Source organism: Clinocottus analis, unplaced genomic scaffold (assembly GCF_023055335.1).
Source record: "Clinocottus analis isolate CAN_PGR_092001 unplaced genomic scaffold, fCliAna1.0.p SCAF_6, whole genome shotgun sequence".
Lineage (NCBI taxonomy): Eukaryota > Metazoa > Chordata > Actinopteri > Perciformes > Cottidae > Clinocottus > Clinocottus analis.
Genome location: NW_027176218.1, coordinates 20,864,166 through 20,869,468, shown reverse-complemented (window position 1 = coordinate 20,869,468; position 5,303 = coordinate 20,864,166). Strand labels below are relative to the sequence as shown.

The 5,303-nt window shown below is 39.0% G+C and overlaps 1 protein-coding gene across 13 annotated transcripts in view; it reads left to right on the top strand.

Moving 5' to 3' along the window:
* Window positions 1-2,568: 2,568 nt before the first annotated feature.
* ppfibp2b (PPFIA binding protein 2b) overlaps window positions 2,569-5,303 on the top strand; it is a 57,548-nt gene continuing 54,813 nt past the window's right edge. For all 13 annotated transcript variants that reach the window (XM_068602829.1, XM_068602828.1, XM_068602826.1 and 10 more), the window contains exon 1: window positions 2,569-2,759. The gene's annotated coding sequence lies outside the window, so the exon portion shown is untranslated. The remainder of the gene's footprint in view (window positions 2,760-5,303) is intronic.

The window sequence follows — 5,303 nt, the reverse complement described above, 5'->3', positions numbered from 1 at the left end:
ACCACTAACCTAGTTTTTCAACCAATGGGGTTTGTGCTGCCGCCGTAGAAGCCACTCCAGCCAATCAGACACAGGTTCCGGCTGTGAAACTATGATGGACGTGCGAATAGACCAATGAAAGGCCGCGTCGAACGGAATGCAGAGGCCGCTTGTGTGTGAGAGTGTGTATGAAGAACACTGCATTACAAGTCAGTGCGGTAATGAGTGTAGTGAGTGGTGGACAAGCTGCTCCTCCTCGTTTTGACTCATACTGTATTTTTTTTGACAATATGAGATATAAAAATGAGGTGGAGGAGTATATATTCGTGTGTGTTTTTTGTCTGTGTTTTTTCACAGTTTCACAACCTTTTGAGAAAACTGCATTTACTATGTTTCTACACGCCTTTATTCAATGTGTCACTTGTGTTAATTTACAAAAACAGTTGAAGGTAAACTTAGCATTTTCTTATTAACTTTCTTATTGTTTGGGTCAAGTTCTTTAGTTGCCCGCACTGTGCACATGGACACCTCCAGCTGGCCATATTTTGATATACTCTACTGTCTCAACATGAAAACACACAATTTAAATACCCCTCCCCCTTATAAGTGCCATAAGTTCAAGATTGGAGAGGCCCAGTGGAAGCCTCCCCGTCAATTATCTTGAAATATTGCTGTTATTCTGTTCAAAGCCTAGATACAGGATGTGGGTGGATAAATACGTTTGCACCTGCTGATACACTTAATTAATAGTTGGACCATGAACATAAGACTTGGTTAGGTGATTAAAAATAAGCACGCTTTGGCCTCCTATGAGGGTGCAGTTCATTTTTTTTATTGGTTCTCTTAACCTTTTTTTTGTTTCTTTGTATGACAGGCAGATGTACAGGGAGAAACCTTTAAATACCAAGAAACGCACACAAGTCTGTGTGAGTCCATTCCACTGTCACTGTGATACGTGCCTGTGTAAACTGCTCTCCACTTACAAGCAAATAAAGAATCACTCTTTACAACATGTGTTCCAGAGACTTTATTATCTGTTCATCAGAAAGCTCAAATTACAATTCTCAACTCTTCTGCCTCTGCCCCAGTGACTCCAAAGATAATTTTCCACAACACTCGCTCAAGGACACTTTGACATGCAGTCAAGGGAAGAATGAGGGATCAAACCTCCAGTTATAGGACGACCCTAACCACTGAGGATGTATAAACAGGCCTGGAGGACACAGTTATCTTTAAACACCTATTTTGTGCTCTTTAGCACCAGATTGGCTGATACAACATGAAACTGAATACTTCTTGTACACCTGATAGCTGAATTTTCTTGGTATTGTGTATTTACCTATTATCTGCTGATACCTTACCTGAACCTGTTTGTGTTCTCTCCACCGTGCCACACTGATATTATTATTATTATTATTATTATTATTATACATTTATATGAATTAAGTATATTATATTTTTTTAAGAGCATTATTATTATTATTATTATTATTATTATTATTATTATTATTATTATTATTATTATTATTATTATCATGATTAATGGACACATTATGGGATCAATCAATAGGTAAAGAAGGTCAACAGGTCTGGGTCCTCAGTCATAAGAAAAGCTCTCTTTGTTTAATTACCAATTTCGATAAACAATATTTGGGCTTTGTGTATTGATACTGATCCAATATCATTATTTCACGCTCGACATAGCTTCCCTAACTCAGTAAAGGTACTAAATTGTTATTTATTAAAATGATGGTATCTGATACACCGAGAATAGTGTGGCTTTGATGCGTCTTTGATTAACAAATAAGATAGCACAATGCCGCAGTCGAGCCGGACATACCAATCATATCACCAGAAACAAATACGGTTTCCAAGTCAAAAGAGACGGAAATGGTTATTACAAACATACAGTGTGTCACTAGATGACAGTGTTGAGTTATATTCAAACGGTTGTCTGAACCTCTTGAAGTTACTCGGTAAAATACTTCATGTTGTTACCATTTTCCGGTTGACATCAGTGTATGTTGCATTCATTGAAGTTTATAATTACTGTACATTAAAACATTTACGTTCTTGAGGGGATACAGGCTGTGTCTTTTTTAAAGAACTTAAACGAGTTTAATGTCCCTAAATTCAATTTATCTCGGAAATTATTCTCATTTGCTTCCTTCATCTACCGTTGGAGATATATGGGGGGGATAGTTGTGTTGTCCTTGAGGTCAATCGTTTGGATTATCAATATTAGTCTATGTAGTTATGTGTTTCATTTGCATAATCATGTCCAACGACCAGTAGCCCTTAGATTTACATGTATTGTAAGAAGTAATAGGCCTTCAGGTGATAGTTACGGGAAATAACAGACTTGCATTGTATCTGGTTTTATTCACGGATATACATTATGGTCACAAAAAGGTCCCGCATGAACGTATCAGGCACTCGAGCGCGTGAGATATTCCGAGGGGCTCCTGAAGGCATCGTGCCTATCACATGGCAGGTGAGAGAGAGAGAGAGAGAGAGAGAGAGAGAGAGAGAGAGAGAGAGAGAGAGAGAGAGAGAGAGAGAGAGAGCGGCTACAGACGGACGGTCCAGCCCGGTTCAGAGCACCTTGCGCGTGTGAGTGTGTTTTGTATGTATGTGTGTGTGTGTGTATGTGTGTGTGTTTGTGTGTGAGGTGCAAGTCTGTATGTGTGTGTGTGTGCGCGTGCTCTCATGGTAACTCCAAGTGTCTCCAGCAAACTAAATAAAGGATTGAGTTGGACACAGCCTCCCGGAGCAGCATCGTGAGTATCAGACGTGCATGCAGCTGAACCTGTGGTGACTCCGCTCATGAGAGACTTCCTCTGCACTTCTTCTGCGGGTCTCGTGGTGTGTTCACACACCGAAAGAGTTGCGAAAATACTCGCAAGTGTTTTGGTGTGTGAACACGGCATTAGTGATGCTGGAACTGAGCAGACTCGTCCATGGCGTGAGACTTGAGGGACTAAAGGGACTGTTCACGTTCTGCTTTCTTCTTTTAACACAGTCAAAGTGATTTTATAGATGATTTTATATCTCATCATGAACCTTACATATTATATCTGGACTGTGGCATTTGCATACCTTTCATCCTCTGCAGCAGAGGCTACTAATGTTATGGTACTTTATTCCAGGTTGGAGTCATATGGTCGCCTCCTCCATAGGAACTCTATGCATCACTGTATGGTGTTGTCAACGTAACAGGCATGTACTGTAGAATAAACAGCACGGGTGTGGGGTATTTCATATGCACTTTTATTTCATAGGCTCGACTTTTCCCACATGACAGCACATTTGACTTGGTTACAAGTGACATGCTAGAAAATGAGACTTTTGTTGTGGCACTGGTTCTCCTCCGCGTGCTCAGTCATGTACTGTCAGCTTGGGGCTATTAAATGATGTTTAGTTGCACTGACGCATGCTGTGTAATTGCAGATCATCAATTTGTAACAGCATGAGTAAAGGGGGAGGGAGAAAAAAAAGAGGGGACGCTGATATGCTAATGGAAATATCAAGGCTGATGTGTGGCTCCCCTCTGCTAAAGCATCTGCTGCATCTAATCCTGGACTAAGTGTTTATAAACACACAAGAGGCATGATGCACATGCACAGACATCACAGACGGGCTGAAGGAGCCTCCTGCCTCTGAATACAGCAGGATGGATGGGGCCTCTTTTCTGTTGCAAATCTCATTTAAAAGGGAGGGGGTTGAAAGGCGTCATTGCACTGACGCTAGTGAATTGATTAAGGCTGCTTTGTTTGGCTCTTCAGTGGCATTAGCACTTCCAAACAACAGAGTGAATAAAAACAGGAGCTGATGTGAAGTGGCAATGAATAAATGCCCTACATTTATCACAAATACATTGTTGGAGCCATCATTAAACAATGTTATTAGCTTGCCTTGGAGTAGGTTATGTATCATATGATGATGGCATTCATCCCTGGATCAAAGCTGCTTTCCTCTGCAGCCATAGATTCAGCAGTTCATCACCTCTACTGTAGTTTACTGCTCTGTCATAACTACTCATCACTCTACTGTAGTTTACTGCTCTGTCATAACTACTCATCACTCTACTGTAGTTTACTGCTCGATCATCATAACTACTCACCACTCTACTGTAGTTTACTGCTCTGTCATAACTACTCATCACTCTACTGTAGTTTACTGCTCTGTCATAACTACTCATCACTCTACTGTAGTTCACTGCTCTGTCATAACTACTCATCACTCTACGGTAGTTCACTGCTCTGTCATAACTATTCATCAATCTACTGTAGTTCATTGCTCTGTCATCATAACTACTACTTCTAATCATAACTACTCATCATAACTACTGCTTCTAATCATAACTACTCATCATAACTACTGCTTTTAATCATAACTACTCATCATAACTACTGCTTCTAATCATAACTACTCATCATAACTACTGCTACTCATCATAACTACTGCTTCCAATCATAACTACTCATCATAACTACTGCTTCTAATCATAGCTACTCATCATAACTACTGCTTCTAATCATAACTACTCATCATAACTATTGCTTCTAATCATAACTACTCATCATAACTACTGCTAATCATAACTACTCATCATAACTACTGCTTCTAATCATAACTACTCATCATAACTACTGCTTCTAATCATAACTACTCATCATAAATACTGCTTCTAATCATAACTACTCATCATAACTACTGCTTCTAATCATAACTACTCATCATAACTACTGCTTCTAATCATAACTACTCATCATAACTACTGCTTCTAATCATAACTACTCATCATAACTACTGCTTCTAATCATAACTACTCATCATAACTACTGCTTCTAATCATAACTACTCATCATAAATACTGCTTTTAATCATAACTACTCAACATAAGTACTGCTTCTAATCATAACTACTCATCATAACTACTGCTTCTAATCATAACTACTCATCATAACTACTGCTAATCATAACTACTCATCATAACTACTGCTTCTAATCATAGCTACTCATCATAACTACTGCTTCTAATCATAACTACTCATCATAAATACTGCTTCTAATCATAACTACTCATCATAACTACTGCTTCTAATCATAATTACTCATCATAAATACTGCTTCTAATCATAACTACTCATCATAACTATTGCTTTTAATCACCCCTGTACGTGTTGCAATAGAGATCATGTCTGCTCTCTGATACCAGAGAGGAATAACAAATGGAAGGAGAGAAATAGGTGGAAGAGAGAGAGGACTGTCGTTCATCAGAGGTTATCTTTGGTTTGCTGGAAAAGGAAATGAGACAAGAG